At 35.0% G+C, this 18,334-nt stretch overlaps 1 protein-coding gene across 2 annotated transcripts in view; it reads right to left on the reverse strand.

Annotated features, from left to right (window-relative positions):
• Tsp5D (Tetraspanin 5D) overlaps nt 1-18,334 on the reverse strand; it is a 221,402-nt gene that overhangs the window by 52,295 nt on the left and 150,773 nt on the right. The gene's annotated exons all lie outside the window — the stretch shown is intronic.

Genomic DNA, 18,334 nt, shown 5'->3' on the forward strand with positions numbered 1-18,334 from the left:
TAGCGCTTGTTCTTTGTACTTTATTTTTCCATAACCATCAGTACAAATCACATACCCTACAGTCTTTTTTTCTTTTTTTAAGAAACGCTTGTTTTCTCTATTCGTTATAGTGTTTTCCAACAAGTAGTAGGGTGATTTGTGAACATTTTACAAAAATAATGGTATTTTTACTATATCGGAAATTTGTTTAGTAAATGAACAAATAAATAAAATACAATTATATAATTGAATCACTCTTACTCGATAGCTTGAAGAGAAACTGTGTCGGCCGCGATCCTTCGGTTTTCTTCGTAGCACACGAAGGGACACCAAGTTGATCCGAACCAAGGGAAAGGGTGTAGAAAGAAATAGTGGCACGCTACAGAACGGCATGATATGTGTGAATGGTCACGGCAGCGACACGGACGGATCATGGCAGGGGAATGACATGGGCATGATACACTATGTGTGAATTGATCTTTAACTGAAAACTGGCACATTCAGAGCATGAGGGAGTCAAGTTCACTTTTGATATTTTAGACATGTTTAAGATCTCTACTTGAATCTCCTTTCAGAGCGCATAAGGTTCAAAGATTCATGTTCAGAAATTGTTAAAAATGCAAAGTATATCTGTCATAATGTTAGTTACTATACATATGGAATAGCTCTAATAATGATATTAAGCATTTTACATGTAAACAAAGGAATAAACAGAAATAAGCTACAAAATATGCTAAGGATCATGCATTTTGTGTTAGTGGCTTTCTTATATGCGTCTGCAAAGTAGTCCGCTCTTAACTTACCTTTGTAGAGTAGTTATTTAGCGCTTGTTCTTTGTACTTTATTTTTCCATAACCATCAGTACAAATCACATACCCTACAGTCTTTTTTTCTTTTTTTAAGAAACGCTTGTTTTCTCTATTCGTTATAGTGTTTTCCAACAAGTAGTAGGGTGATTTGTGAACATTTTACAAAAATAATGGTATTTTTACTATATCGGAAATTTGTTTAGTAAATGAACAAATAAATAAAATACAATTATATAATTGAATCACTCTTACTCGATAGCTTGAAGAGAAACTGTGTCGGCCGCGATCCTTCGGTTTTCTTCGTAGCACACGAAGGGACACCAAGTTGATCCGAACCAAGGGAAAGGGTGTAGAAAGAAATAGTGGCACGCTACAGAACGGCATGATATGTGTGAATGGTCACGGCAGCGACACGGACGGATCATGGCAGGGGAATGACATGGGCATGATACACTATGTGTGAATTGATCTTTAACTGAAAACTGGCACATTCAGAGCATGAGGGAGTCAAGTTCACTTTTGATATTTTAGACATGTTTAAGATCTCTACTTGAATCTCCTTTCAGAGCGCATAAGGTTCAAAGATTCATGTTCAGAAATTGTTAAAAATGCAAAGTATATCTGTCATAATGTTAGTTACTATACATATGGAATAGCTCTAATAATGATATTAAGCATTTTACATGTAAACAAAGGAATAAACAGAAATAAGCTACAAAATATGCTAAGGATCATGCATTTTGTGTTAGTGGCTTTCTTATATGCGTCTGCAAAGTAGTCCGCTCTTAACTTACCTTTGTAGAGTAGTTATTTAGCGCTTGTTCTTTGTACTTTATTTTTCCATAACCATCAGTACAAATCACATACCCTACAGTCTTTTTTTCTTTTTTTAAGAAACGCTTGTTTTCTCTATTCGTTATAGTGTTTTCCAACAAGTAGTAGGGTGATTTGTTAAAGCATGATTTAGTGCCCCCCATTTTTTCGATGATCATTAGTTTCAGCTCCGTACCTACAGTATTTTTAAAATTCTGTTCGCGAGATTTCGTTATACAGCTCTCTTCCATTAATAAAAGGTATTTGATATTATTCTTTTTATGTTAGTAATTTAAATATGGGCAAACAATTCAAATTTTTGCCTTTAAACGTGTTAAAATTATCAAGAGTTTTACAAAAGTAGCAGCTTCATTGTCATAACGCGAAAATGAAACTTTAATAAAACTTAATCAACATATCATTAATTTTAATAAAACAATACTTTCGTTGTTTTTTTTTTAATCACGAAGGGGCTAAACCATGGCTATACAAAGGATGGCCAAGAATTTCGCATGTGGGTCATACTCCTTTATTGGACAAGTGTCATCTTACTTTTCAAAAGGAGTTTATAAAGAAAATGTAATCTGCCTATTTAAAGAGTTTCGGAAGATGCTATATTTTTATCATAAATTTGGAGCCGATTTCTCCCTTAGAATACCGATTCTAATGAAAGCAATATGATAAAAAAAGAAAACTGATTCGACTATCTTCGAAGTCATTATCCGTGATGAAAGTGATGAGTACAAACTATTTCTCCCGGGGGAGAATTTCAATACACAGGGTAAAAGTAGCACTGCAAAAGTACTGGTTTCTTCGGAAGTTTGGACGGCAGTGGTAAGAATTTCATTGGTCCCAGGAGAAAATGTGTCCCTTTGCTACCCCCTGAAATCATCAGTAAGTGGTAATGAGGCAATCAACATCAACTTAATTTTTACAAATTGCCCTTTCTCCTTTTAGAAGCCAAGCTATGATAAACGCTGGAATAAGTCTTCACTTACTTCATTGACGAATTTATATAAGTAGATTCAAGTCCCTAATGACGGACTTGCAGGATATACTATTTTATCATGTATTTTGAATCTCCTTCTGCTTTAGGATATATATTTTGGCGACAGTGAGGTGGTGAAATCACGACTCTAGCCAAATGATTTGGCGTGGGAGACCTGGGCTCGATTCCCGGAGGGAGCTCATGTGGTTTGGATTCCACATTAATCAGTAGGTCACGTCTCATATAGCCTTACTGTTGAAAGGGACTTTAAACTCAAAATCAACTCAACTCTAACCAAGTGATTCTGATTTTCAAAAATTCGTTTTACATAGTTCAGCCTTTACCTGTGATCAGGAGACAGAAAACTTCGATTCATATTTATATGTTGAGAAAGTATTATATAAATTACCTTTATACCTTTTCCTGTAGATGCTGAATATTCGAAAACTCGATTACACCGAACCATTTATTTTAGTGAGGAGTTTATATATCAAACTTCATCTATATAACATGAGGGACTTTTGAGATGCTTTATTTATAGGTTAAATTTTAAAATTCCATTTCCCCCCTAGGATGCAAATTTTAACAAAACATTGACAAGACGACACTGCTAATTATGTTCAGAAAACCATTTAAATAAACTAAAAAATGAAGCAACCACCCCTTTTCGTATAATTTGTTTATATGTGTTATCGAGATGTATTTAATAAACTAGCAATGGTGGAGCAATCAATTAGTGTGCACCCACTAAATGTTCACGTATGGTGATGATCAGCAGTTCAAATCCGGCATACTAGTTTTTTTTATTATTATTATTTATTATTATGTTCATATTTTGTTAGTGATACTTTGTTAAACAACTCTCTTTTAATCCAGCGTGGGAAGCCCGGGTTCGATTCCCTTTGGGAGCTCATGTGGTTCGGGTTTCACGTTAATCAGTAGGTCCACGTCTTATATGGTCTTGCTGCTGAACGGGACGTTAAACTCAACTTAACAATCTCTTTTAATCCAAAAAATATTTCTCAATATTACTAATTTAATGCTATTCAATTTGAATATGTGCATAAAGTATAATTCAAACTTTTATATTTATCAAATATTACAATTAGCAAGATTTCAATAAAAGGAAGGAACTTGATTGTCACAACCTGAAAATGAAACTTTAATAAAAGTTTAGTCAACATACCCGCAACTTTAATAAAACATTACTTTCCTATTTATTGTGCTACTATATTTGTTGTATAATTCTGCAATACAAATTAATTTAAATATTCTAGAAAAAGTAACTACATTTGTTAATTCCTTTTGTACACAATGCTGTGATAAATCGATACATTACTACATAAACAAGTATGAAAGTATCAAAATTATTTTATCGAAAATTTCTTCTAATTCAATGCAGAATATTTTAAAATTATCATTCAATGTTTCGTTGCATAAAAATGACCATAATAGGATTGCTTTTTTTGTTTACTCTACATATGCACTGCAAGTTAAACGTAAATGTAGTTAAAATAATTACTATAATATAAAAAATATATATCAATTGGCGATTTAAAAAAGTGTTGGTCAATATGAAGATCTACAAGTATCATTTTATGCGAAGTTGTCTAATATATACGTGAAATTAAAATTAAATATTTTTAAAGACAGCACTCCAAGTTAATTTGTTCGAATGTAAATGTAATATTTAAAAAAAAAAGCGCTTAATACTCTTTGATGAGGGTGAAAAGGCGACGTAAATAAGTTTTCGGTTTGATGGCTGATCTTGAGTTTGTCGTCTCTTTGAGCACTGAGGCTATATGAGACGTAGATCTACAGCTTAATGTGGGTTCCGAAACGCATGCGCTCTCACCGGGAATCCGAACTGGATCTTTTGCGTCGAAAAGGCGTACGTGAACCTTATAATCACGAAGGAACAGTTTTCACTTCAAGGAGAAATCCCAATCGGAGGTGACTTGAAAGAGTTTATTTCGGAAGAAAGATTAAATATTTGCATAACTTCAGAATGGTTAACTTTTTCAGGTCTGAAAAACCTATTTAGTTGCGTTTGAACTTTTGGAAATGTCATTCTGAAGGTAGATAGAGTCTTGAATGTGTGTGTTTCATAATGTATTTTACAGTGACCTTATTGTTTCTCATAGCCATTCTCTGAAATGAAGTTTTTTAAGTGGCAATTTTAGTAGAAATCTTTTATTTTAAGGTATATGTATGAAATTAAGTTAGAAATCCCCCTTCAGTAGTGTTTGAAGGATTGACCTTAAACGCTTCATACTTAACACGTTGTCTTTCACCCAGTGCTTCTTCCGGACAAGCTCTGACAGTGCCCTCCCCGTAATGCTGACAAGGAGAAGACAGAGTTTGGTAAGTGAACTTAGGAGCCATTTTTTAGGGGAGGTGGTATGCACATTTAAAGAGTTAATATTACAAACTGGGAGAGCGCAATGGCCAAAAATAACGGAGAAAAACCGTCTTAAAGTTTTCTACTCGCTGCATATATCGTACGACGTACGAATTTACCAATTGACGGTGTGGCAGAATGAGTAAAATCTGTAGCTCGTGTGTAAAGTGTCCCGGGTTCGATTCCTGTTCGAGCCACACATCTCTTTTTTTTCTTCAACCAATAAAGTAGGCATTTGTAACTATAAGTAAAATATTAATTCATCGTAAGTTTATAATGAATAAAACAATAAAAATTTTCAAATCACTTGTAAAATCTTTGAATGTTCCATGTTAGCTGGCAAACCAAATTTAATCTATTCCGTAAATATACTGATATCACGAGTTATATTATGGTTACGACCAGTGGCGTATTTGCAATTTTATTTCGGGGGGGGGGGGGATTTGCCAACTTTAGTCCTGGAAATGTGAAAATTCTCGAAGATATTTCATTTACTTTAATATAGTAAATAATATTTCGGGGGGCTTAAGCCCGGAAGCGCCCCCAATAAATACGCCACTGGTTACGACAGTCGTTGTGTAATAAGTGTTCTTGACGCTTCGTATCTACATCTGTTGACAATGCACGAATTTCAAAGGAGTTGAGAGGGAAATCCCCTTTGCTAATACTGGATGTTGCTATAACCAAAGGAGATTTCCTCCTCATTCCCTTTGTAATTCGCACACTGTCTACAGATGTAAACACGAAGCATCAAGAACATTTTTTACACAACGACTGCGGTAACAATAATATTTACGGAATAAATTAAATTTTGTTTCTACCGTAGTTAAAATGGAACACTGAAAGATTTTACAAGTGATTTGAAAATTTCTATTGTTTTATTCATTATAAACATATAATGAATTAATATTTTACTTATAGTTACAAATGGCTACTTTATTGGTTGAAGCAAAAAAAAATGTATGATTCGAACAGGAATTGAATTCGGAACCCTTTACACATGAGTCAAACATTTTCCTCACTTTGCCACGCCGACACTTGGTAAATGTGTGTGTCGTACAATTTATGGAGCGAGTAGAAAACTTTAAGACGGTTTTTCTCCGTTATTTTTGGCCATTGCGCTCTCCCAGTTTGTAATATTAATTCTTTAAATGTGCACTAACAACTCGCAAAAAGTGGCCCCGAAGTTCACTTACCAAAGTCTGCCTTCTCTTTGTGAGTGTTCCTTCCGCCCGGAACATTAATTCTGAAAAAAAAAAAGTGCTTTCACCGAATACTGATTTTTGTTTCTAATCTTGTACTACCATACCTGCTGAGGTGGTAGTCATAATTTACGTTTTAGCGAAATACTTCTGAATAGAATTTCGTTCAGACAAAGGATGACTTCAAATCTATACTTCGTACACATTATGGATTACAGGGGATACCTAGTACTTTGCCGTACTATGTAAGGTATGCCGAACAATTGTATACTGATACAGTAATCAAATAATTTCCCTAATTTCAGAGATTCAGTTATCCAGATAAGATTGAATACTAGCATGTGCAATCCTTCTAGTTAGTGATTTTATACAGGGTGTGTGAAAACAACACCGAAAAAATATTTGGGATGTGATTAATGACACCAAGATAGGACAAAAAGTATAGACCAGTCTGGGTGCACAAATGCTTCCTTTCGGAGTTATAGTATGCCAAAAATATGAAAAATGAACTTCAAAGGTCCATAGGTCCAAACCTATGGCACCTACCGTGATCGGGTCAAGACTTCACTTAGGAACTATATGTGCTCTCTCCAAATATCCAACTTTCACAATCCTGCGGTACTTCCGCAACAATTTTTATAGAGGTAGTTGGTGAGTATTTCAAATTATATGCCTTTAGCCAAACTCCCTCTATAGAAATTGTTGCGTGAGTACCTTAAGATTGTGAAACATGAATTTTTGGATAACGCACATATTAGTTTCTAAGTGAAGTCTTGACCCGACTACGGTAGGTCCCATAGTTTTGGACCTATGGACCTTTAAAATTCTGTTTTTTTCATGTTTAAGGCAGCCTATAACTCCGAAAGGAAACATTTCTGAATCCAGGTTGGTCCATATTTTTTGTCTTGTATTGGTTCAGGAATCACCTCCCAAAAGTTATCGTGTTGTTTTGAAACATTCTGTATATTTGATACCAAATAATAGGTATGGTTCAGAAGTGTAAAAAAGATAATAATCAAAATTCAGTAAGGTTTATCAAATTTGCTTTGGAAACACGCGAAAATCTAGTTAAGAATTTCAAAAGTACTTTAAGAAATTTATCCCAATTTAGAGATACGAATCCACTTTATTTTAATGGCGTAGAGGACTCGGATTCGATTCCCGGTGGGAGCTCATGTGGTTCGGATTCCACGTGAGTTAGTAGGTCCACGTCTAATATAGCCTCGCTGCTGAACGGGACGTTAAACTCAAAGTCGACTCAACCCAACTTCATTTCAAGTTTGGTTATGAATACGAATTTGCTTAAATCACTTGCAAAGAAAATACAATTTTCGACTATTGCATTTTCCTTTTTCATCAGTCAATAATGAAGTCCTATGTTTTCAATGCAAGAGACGTCTTCTTAACAATGCCAAACAATGGTAGTAATTAGGTATCTCTCTTGTATATAGTTTTTAATTACGAAGGAATGTTACATATGAAATTTTGGCGGCTTGGCAGTAATTGTGCAAGGAATTGGTAGGTGTAACCGCTAGTGAGAGACTAGAGTAGAGGTAGCATTTCGGCTTTGTGTAGTGAGGGTTGTGACATCGAATCCCACTCAAAGAAAATTTTATTTTTTAAAAATATATTTCGATGATTGCATCACAATTTTTTCTGCATGCTTAATCACATATTCACATAACATTTTATGGATGAAATGTAGCCCTTAAAAGGGCTGTTTGAAACTAAACACGTTCTTAATATGATGTCCAGTGACCACCTGCTTCAACATCTGCTAACATTCGACGAGGCATTCTTTCTATCATTCGACGGACATAGCCCGTGCCATTCCTAGCAAGATCTTCCCAAGCATTAACGACCGAATCCCAGAGCTCATTGGAAGTTCTAGGAACTTCATTAGCCCATTTCTCCCTCAAACACCTCTTTACCTCTGCCCAGACATTTTCTATTGGGTTAAGATCTGATCCGCGTGGAGGCCAATTGATTACCTCTACATCATTTTGCTCTGCCAGACACTCTTGGACAACTCATGACATATGGACTAGTGGCCGATCGTGTTGAAAGTGAATTGCTCCCTCAGGATAAGTTCGCGAACAGATGGCAGCATAATATTCTCCAAGATGAACTTATACTGCGCACCTGTAAGACGCCCATCAATCCTGTGAAAATATCCAAATCTATCTGCAGAGATCCAGCCTCAGACAGCCACTGATATGCGCTGGAACGCTTGTGCTATATGTATCGAGGATCGAACCTGGAACCTCTCTCACGAAAGACACAGACTGGTCCATCATTTGCAGAAGAAAATATACATTCATCGCTGAAAATATCACTTGTCCAGTTCCGATGCATATTTTCCTCTGCAAATTGACATCGTCGTCTGATGTGTTCCGCAGAAAGAAATTCCTTAATAGCTGCACGCCGAGCGAAGAGATTAGCCTCCCTGAGTCGCCTAATAGCTGTTTGACGTGATCCAGGAAAGTCAGCGGCTTGTCGCAGTTGACGCGAATTTGAATGGGGAGTTTCCTTGGCTTGTTCAACCAGACGACGGTCTTGCTTGTTTGTGGTAACTCGCCGTCTCCCATTACTACGACGACGAATTGTTTCCCCGGTAACACGATATCTGTGTGCCCACCGCTGGCCTGTTCTAGGGTGAATGCCTACATGTTCCGCGGCTTGCTTAGCGCTGTAACCTTCATCAAGAAGCGTTATGAAACGAATTCTTGCTTCCTCCATGACGCCTACCACTCAAATGTAAGTGAATGTCTATCTAAAAGAAATCCCATGTATTACGTGGCATTTACTAGACACGAACTCCCTTTTATCGAATTTTGATTAGTTGTCATATCAGATATTTGGTAGTGTGAATTGAGTCCTTACTTAATAGCCCTACAGTATCACACGAAACACAGCCAGAGGCGTTTTCTTTCAGCTTTACCTTTGAATCTGCATAATGTAACTTGTATTCTCTAGGCGTTTCAATAACCAAACACACTTAACTTCAGAACTAGTAACAGTATATATGTATATCTCTCAGTTTCATTCAATGACATCTAGAGCACTGAGGTTATATAAGACGTAGACTTACAGACTAGCGTTTAATTTGAACAAATACACATTCACCGATAATCGAATCAGGCCCGTATCCAGGGGGTCTAGGGGGGATCCCCCCTAAATTTTAGCTTCCCCCTAAAAGTTTCACGGTAGGCTTGCAAATGAACTATAATATGGTTGGATCGGGCCTCCCCTAACTTCAGCCGGACCCCCTTTACATTTTTGGGCTGGCTACCGGTCTGAATCGAATCCAAAGAGCCCCCATTCCTTTCACAAGGATACCCCTTAGCCGCAAGTGAACGCAACATTCCTTTAAATTATATATACCTGAACCACATTAAATCACATATAGACTCTATTTGATTCATTTTTAATTTTTTTCGTAAGAATAAATTCTATTTAATGTATGTATACAAAATACCGGTAAAATAAGTACAACTGAAATAGGAAATAGCGATGGCCAATTCCAGAATTTTTATTTTCCGGAATCCGGAAAGTAAAATCGGAAACATTCTAGATTTCGGAAAATTCCGATTTTGGAAAAAATCGGAATTCGGAAAAATTCCGGATTTCAGTAAAATTCCGATGTTGAAAAAATTTCGTATTTTTTCCGAAGTCCGGAATATTTCTAAATTCCGGAATTTTTCAGACATCGAAATTTTTCTGAAATCCGGAAAGTAAACTTACCGATTCCGGAAAATAAATTTTCTGGATTCCGGATCGCGAAAAATTTTGGCCATCGCTAGGAAATAGTAGGCTGTAGTCTATTTATCAAGGGTGCATTTCGTGCTTGCGTTTTAACCTGCATCTGATTGCTTCAAAGAAAAACGTAAAATTTCTATATTTATTTCTTTAATAGCAAAGATGTCCGTTCATGGTACGGGAAAAGTAGTTTTATTTGAAAAATATTTTGAAGGTTGATTGGACCTTCTTTCTCCTCTCAGAATGCATATTTGAATTGAAGTGAACTGATGAAAACTAAGCTCGACTCAAGTGCTTACTATGTGCACAAATTCATTTCAAATGGGGGGGCGCGGTGGCTCAGTGGTAGAGCGTTCACCTCTGGTGCTTGGAGTCCCGGGTTCGATCCCAGCTCCCGCCAAGTGGACTTTGTGGTGGACAAACACCGTGCTCGTGGGTTTTCTCGGGGTTCTCCCGTTTCCTCCCACTTTCTTCATTCCACCATTTCACTCATCTTTCATCATCACCGTCTCCTTTAGCCTAACCGGCATAATCGTGGGACGTAAAACTCAAAGATTTCATTTTTCATTTCAAATGGTTGAGTCGTTTTTCGTGGTGAAACAGAAAATATCGATGCAATTTTATACTGTTTATTGCGAAAACATAGAGGAATAGTTGCGCTTCCTCCTAAAAGCGAAAATTTCGGAAACTTTGGCTCTTGTGTCCATCGAGTTTTAACAAGGAGTTTATATACCAGATTCCATACTCCAATCATTTGGGGTTCGTGATATACTATATATATATATATATATATATATATATATATATATATATATATATATATATATATATATATATATATATATATATTGCATAATTTTAAAAACCGACTATCCTTCTAGAGCATTTTAATGAAATTGACATGACAAAAGCGATGTCGAGTTAACTGTTCATAACTTCAATTTAAATACTTAAGAAATTTTCCTATCATGATGAGACTGTATTGTGTTCGAATGCGAAAAAAGTCATGGTAGAAATTGCTCCTTCCCTACGGGAAAACGGAATTGTTCAAAATACTAGAACGAGTGCCTATATATTTTAAATTAGGAATATATACGATGACTTTCATATTCTTAACTTAAAAATCTCGTAAGATACTTTATTTTTATGTATACTTTGAATCATGTTGCCCTCCTTAGTATATGTGTCCGTCCTTATTAAAGTAAAATAAATAAATAAATGAATAAAACATTGAGGTGGAAGACAGTGCTAACTATGCGTAGCTATTATCATGTTAGCTTCATTGAAATATGTTTGCTAAAAGATTAGAGATATTCAAAATGTATGCCAAAAATATATCTTGGAAATCACTCAAGTTTAACAGATGAAACTCAGTATATAAGATCCTTATTAAATCTAAGCTAGTATGAGTCCCAGCGCTTTCGAACATTTCGATTTATGGGTATGAGGATATCAATTTCTATATTATTCTAGTTTCCCATAGTCTGTTCATAAAATAACCAAAATGTGAAAATAGTTACATCGTTTAAAATGAATTTGTGACTTGCGTCTACCTGAGTTTTTATCATCTCACTTTAATTCATAGAGGCATCCTAAAAGGGGAAGAGTCCCCAAATATACCTTTCAAATATATTCCATACATCTAATCTTCCCGTGACAAGAACCGGCATTTCAACTAGTATATTGCATAAATGAAATCAACCTTGACTATATCGTCGAAACGTAAAAATAAAAGAAGAATTTTAGGAATGATCCAAAAAATGAATCAAAAGATTGCGATCTTGGCCAAGAATTAATTTCTGAATCAAGGGCACAAAATTTTTGAATGGTCCCTAAATCAAGTGTATTTTCGACAGAATAAGCACATTACACTGAGTTATGTGATAGTTTGGATTTGGCTACACTAAGGAGCATCATTAGAACAAAACATTGTTCCTTAAGGAATTTACAGAATCAAGCTTTTCTAAAAAAAAAAAAAAAAAAAAAAAAAAAAAAAAAAAAAAAAAAAAAAAAAAAGTTACTATAGGGTATGGGATTCGAAGTCATGATCGTGGAAAAATAAAGTATGTAAAGAAGAAGCTTTAACCGACTACTCTACGAAAGCACGGTAAGAACTGCACCTTGGCAGACGCATGTAACGAAACCACTAACACAAAATGCCTGATCGCTTCGCACATTTTGTAGCTTATTTCTATTTAGTCCTTTGTTTAAATGTAAAATGCTTGATAGCAATGATTGTTAGAACTGTGCCACATGTATAGTAACTAACCTTATGACAGATTTACGTTGTATTTCTAACAAAGCATAAAATTCCCTCCCTCTTTGTAAATTTCGCTGCGCATTTGCCACGTTTACGAAAATGGAACTTAGAATTTTTCGATGAAAGTTTCGGAGATTTCTTTTTTTTTAATTATAACTTGCTTATTTCTTAATTTTTTATTGAAATATTTTTTTGGAAATATGTGTTTTGTTTTTCTGCTTATTTCCAAGAAGAAATATGACATTTTGTATCACAAGAAAAAGAGTTATTTCTATTTATGTAATTTCTAAAGACATGCGACAACAATTTTGGACACAAGTGTACATGAGTAAATGACAAAAATATGATAGAGGAATAGTAATAAAGTGATGTTGGAAACAAGATTGGTCAACATGATATGTGTCTACCACCAAACGTGGCATGACATTAAATTTGCTCCTTCATTATCAGAAATCCTACTTGTTTCGATGTGCTCTTCTACTGTTAATGGCGTGCGTAGAAGTTCGTCAATAAGAGGAGGGGGGTTAAAGCTCCTAAGTTCATATAATTTCAGGTGTTTGTATACTTATCTTAATATATCTTTCTCAAAGGGGTTAAAACTCCGAAACACCACTTGCGTATGCCACTGCGTGTTGCAGTGAAGTCTCGGGAGGAGGCTTACTTTAATAATACATCTGGCACCAATTTTAGATGCAATATTCTTTTCAGCTTGACAGATAACTTTTTGGATTCCATTTAATTTGCGACGAACAGGAAATTATCCACCAGAAGGATTCATCTTGGCAACATCTTTCTCAGTGCATGCCATGAAAGTGTGCCATATATATATATATATATATATATATATACAAATTTCTTGTGTTATTTCTTTGTCTTATTCCAACGAATTGTACCACTGCAATCAAAACTAAAAGGAATTAGCTTATACGGAAGAAAATATCGAAAGGAGAAATGCTGATGCTTCAGAACTTCGTTTCATACATTACATTACATTTAAACTAAATATATGAGAGTCATTTATTTAAACTAAATAAATGGAGTTTAATATTCCACGATTATAGCTTAAGCGAAAGTAGACATAGATAAACAGAAGCAAATGAATGATTTTGGAAAGTTGATGGAGTGGGAAATCAGGATGAAATGAGAGTTTCTCGAGAAAACCTACCTTCACGATCGCAGCCGAGTGGCTAACGTGCGTGCTTTCTGTGAGCCTGGTCCTGGGTTCGATACATGGGAAAACTTATTACTTACTTCGGACTCTACTTTCAACAATAGGTCCTATATCATATAGCCTAGGTATTCAAAAAGGAAGTTAAATTCAAATGAACCAACCAACATGCTGACATGTCCTGAGATCGAACTAGCAGTCCTTTACACAAGAGATGAACGCCTTATTATTGAGACACCATGGCTTCCAGCAGGGGCGTCATTTTGGAAGGAAAGGGAAGCAATTGATTTCCCTGAGTTGAGTAATATATACATTTTAAGTAATTGTATACAAATACACTAGTAAAAGAAGTGAAACCTTTATGTCTGTGGAGAACCTTCCCCCCCCCCCCCGTCCACTCCCCGCAAGCAAAATCTGAAATTATGCTGGTGCTTCTAGCATTCTTGTGTAAAAGCGAGGCTATAAGAAAAACATGATTTATTATGAGAATGATTTCCAAATTAGTTCCTAGGATTTGTAATTCTAGTGGTTGAATTTTGCATCATGGTTTGAAACTGGTAACAAAATTCATATGAACCAATCGCGTTTGTTGTATGGCTACTGAGTAGTCTAATCTATCTCGTGTTTTATGTGTACTACCCAATTTAAATGTAATTTTACTTCCATATGCCTTTAAAACAAATACGTATAAATGGCACATTAAGATATCATGAGAACCTCTTTGTAGTACATTACAATTTATCTCTGTAAGAAATCACGCATTGTACAAGTACAAAATACTCTTGTAAAGAACAGATTTAACGTTGATACGTTGCTTTTGATACCTTTATATCGGATGAGAATGATCTGGACACGGTGAAGATTTATTACTCAGACTATCTAGAGATGGTTATATTTAAGATGAGAAAGACATGGAGAGAGAGATCTATTTTGAAGACAAATCTTCTCCGCCTTACTGTCGACCTAATTAGAAGCAAGAATGGCCTCGAGATATAAACATAAATAACACGTAATCAACATGCCACTCACAATGCAACAGAAAAAATAAAAAGAGATGAAACAAACATGGCCGAATTAATTATTCTGGTATTCGATTTCATTTGTAATTTTTTTGTTCCAAGGTAAAGAAGAAATGTGAGTAAAAAGTAATACAGGATCGGTTAAATAGAAAATATACTGTTCTATTATAACTCATGGTTAATATCATATACTCAAAGAATAATATAATATATATTCAATGAATGTAGTGATGTTCAACATACGCTACATATAGGAAATATAATGTCATATGTCAGAGACAATATTAAGTATAGGTTGAAGGTATAATAAATGATAGCTCCAACCCACTTAATATTGTTCCTGACTGTACATTTTACATGGAATACATATGAACTACAAAAGTTTTACATTGTTGTCACAAATAAGCTGAATTTCTATATTATAAATTCCATTTTTATTTTCATAAAATATGGGTATTTGTTTAAGTTGAAGATATAAAATTCAGTATCTAAACTTTTCATTAAAAATGACCAAACAAATTTCAGTTTTTTTTTCTTTAAATTTCGCTCCTAAGATCGGGAAATGCAACTTCTGTTATAATTTCCAATCTTATTTTAAAAACCGCCGATATTTAATCATCATCATCATCATCATAGGTATTCTGCCATTATTGACAGGTCACTTGCCGCAACTGAGAAGCTTCAATGTTCCACGGTCATCTGCTAATCTCTTCGTCTTCACGTACGATTTTTCTGTTTTGATATCGTCCATTAATTATAGTCTTCTTCGCCCCCTCCCTCTCTTTCCTGCCATCATACCCTCTAGCAGTCCCTCATGATATAGTTCCTTCTTAGCCAATGCCCCAATCAGTTTCTCTTCCTCTTCTTAATAATATTTAAAATTGTTCTTTTTCTGTCACCATTTCTAAAAAACACACACTCGTTTTCCGCTCGACTCAGCTAATTCTCTTAATTTTCTCCATACCTACATTTCGAAAGCTTCCTGTCGCTTTTCATCATTTTTGCGTAATGTCCATATTTCTGGCCCATACAGTACAACACTCCACACGAAGCATATTACGGGTCTTTTTCTCAACTCTTTATTCAAGGTTCCACAAACCAGTAATTATTTTCTTTTTTCGAAAGGCTTCTTCCGGCATTCCTATTCTTGCTTTTTTTTTTTTTTTTTTTTTTTTGACGTTCACACTTCATATAATCAGTAATAATACTACCTAGGTATCGAAAAACTAGTCACCTGTTCTATTTTCTCCCCTTCTATTTCTATATTTGACAATGACCCCTTCCTTCCCCAAGTTTTCTAACATAGGAACATTAAATTAAAAAAAAAAAAAAACATTGTTGCAAAATCAGAATATTGTTATGATTACTTATGAAATAAAAATGTACATTTAATATGATGTGTTACTTTCTTGTGTAAAGGTATCAGTGCATACTGTAAAAACTAGTGCCGTGCTTTTGATGTACGAGTCAAATCCGCTTTGAAAAAGGAAAAAAAGAAGAAAGAAAGAAAGAAAGAAAAAAGAAAGAAAGAAAGAAAGAAAGAAAGAAAGAAAAGTGGTCGATTGTCCTCAGTTTGGAACAATAATAAACATGATTTGAATATTATCAATAGCTAGAAGCACTAAGTTGCAACTCTGTATGGCGCAGAGCAATAGTTTAAATATATTGGCATCAGTCAAAACACGCTGCAATATGTCAGAAAATGATAGGCATGTATCACTATTCTTCACTTCTTATTCTTCGATGCATTTTGATGGATTTAATTCATTCCTACTCACAAGAAAGAACAAATAACAGAACCCTATTTCTCTTTGGTGTAGACCCCTATGTTGGCACTAGTGGTTGACACACAAACTAGTTTTTTTGGTTTTCGATTAAAAAAAAAAAAGAAAAAAGAAAAAGAAAAAACGCTGTTTGGATTTGTATAAAAATCGGCCTCGGTTTTCCAAAACTGGATCCCTTTTCTATTCTAACGTGCTTAGAAAAGAACAGTAGGCGGCTTCGGTGAAAAATCACACTGGCTTCAGTAAAATCTCAAAAACTCTTTAGGAGAAACGGAAATCAGTTTAGGGGAAAAACCGAAATTATATAGTGAAAAAACGATCCTATTTTTGAAGAAAACCGAAATCAGTTCCAGTAATGAAAAAGGAAGCCGTTCGGTTTTCGGATAAAGCCGAAACCGGTTTAGGAGAAATTGAAACGTCGTTTTTTTTTTTTTTTTTCAGAAACTGTTTCTCGGTGTTTATTTTAAAAATAAACGGTTTTGTCCAACGTTATCTACCACTGTGATGTCACTTTTACATTTTTGCTCTACTCACATGCAATCATGGTGATAAGCGCTCAAGTTTGCACTGTAGCCTGTTGGTCACTCCTTAAATCATACCTAAAATTATCGCAAAAAAATTGAGATAATCACGCACTTCCTCTCCCATTTTTTTAGCGATTTTTATTAGCCTTCTATTGAATCGCTCTAGCAACAATATTGGGGATAGTAAAAAATTACAATTAAATTTGAACCTTTAATTTAATGTTCTACGTTTATTGTCCTTTAGGCTAAAGGAAACGGAACAGGCAGTTAATGAAAGTAAATGATTCTGAAAGAATTGGTAGCATTAGAATGTAAGAGGAAACGGAAGAACCACGAGAAAACTCATAGACACGAGGTTGTCCACCACAAATTCTCATGGCCTGCCAACAAAGGCTAGGTTCCCTCTTGTACCAGAGAAAAGCGCTCAGCTACTGAGTTATCGTGGGCCACACTCAGAATGACTGTTAAGTTATTCATATTTAGAATCAACAAATTTGATGAATACCAGGTCCAGTGAAGGTCCAAAAACTCAAGTAATGTTACAAGGCCTTGGTAATAAGTTTAACCACAACTTTTTTTTAAAAAAAATAAAATATATACAGTATAGATACGTCCTTTGTTTGCCGAGTGAAATTTTGCCAATTAAGCTAACAATTATATATTCCACTTCAATACAAGAAACACATATTTGAATGGCTTTATATATTATGTTGCTAATTCAAATTAAATGAAACAACTAATCTAACTAATCTACCTTATAACAAGTAACAGCGTTGCGTGTACACCACATTAAGAAGTTTGGTTAGATTACTAGAACAATCTAACTTGAACTTTCGGTACTATCGGGTTGCATACTACCAAGGGACAATTCAATCTATAATCACCCTCTATAGCAGTGCTATTCAACCTTTTTTTCTCGCGTACCCCTAGACACTGTTCGTCATCCAATTGTGTGCCCCTGAAGCTGTTTAAAATAAATTAAATCGAAATTAACTTATTAAACTTAATACACATGTTCTTTTGATTAAAAAGGGGAACAAACAGAGACCCAACAAAAGGACAATCAGTGTGCCAATCAAAAGATTATTTACAGAGATGATGGCTTTCAAAATTGGGGGATGATTTACAGAGGTGCACGAAAATAGATTCATGCTGTGTGGGAAAAAAAAAATCTGATTGTGAGACTGTATGCAATAAATATTAACCAATTACTTGGAAATATTAGACGCGCTTCACGTCATCTGTAAAAGCATCCATTGGAAAGAAGAATTTTTTCTCCAACTATGATCATTCAATAAATATTGGAAATATTCTTATTTTAGAATTACGTATTCCCAGAAACATCGCGTACCCCCGGGTGAATAGCACTGCTCTATAGGAATATATGGGAGACCACATCTTCGGATCAACTGGATAAATCACTTCCGCTAATGAACTCCATTCTGAACTTCCGATTCTGTACACCCTGGCCAAAATTGATGGTGATCCCTTAAATATTCTTGAGATTTTCTTTTTTTCTCCCGAACTGACATATACACAGACAGACAGGGTAAATATGTAACGGAGTATACGAAACACCTTTAAAAACATTTCAACAACCGAAAGAAATATGATAAGTTTAACTTGCC

Source organism: Thermobia domestica, chromosome 3 (assembly GCF_964235325.1).
Source record: "Thermobia domestica chromosome 3, izTheDome1.hap1.1, whole genome shotgun sequence".
Lineage (NCBI taxonomy): Eukaryota > Metazoa > Arthropoda > Insecta > Zygentoma > Lepismatidae > Thermobia > Thermobia domestica.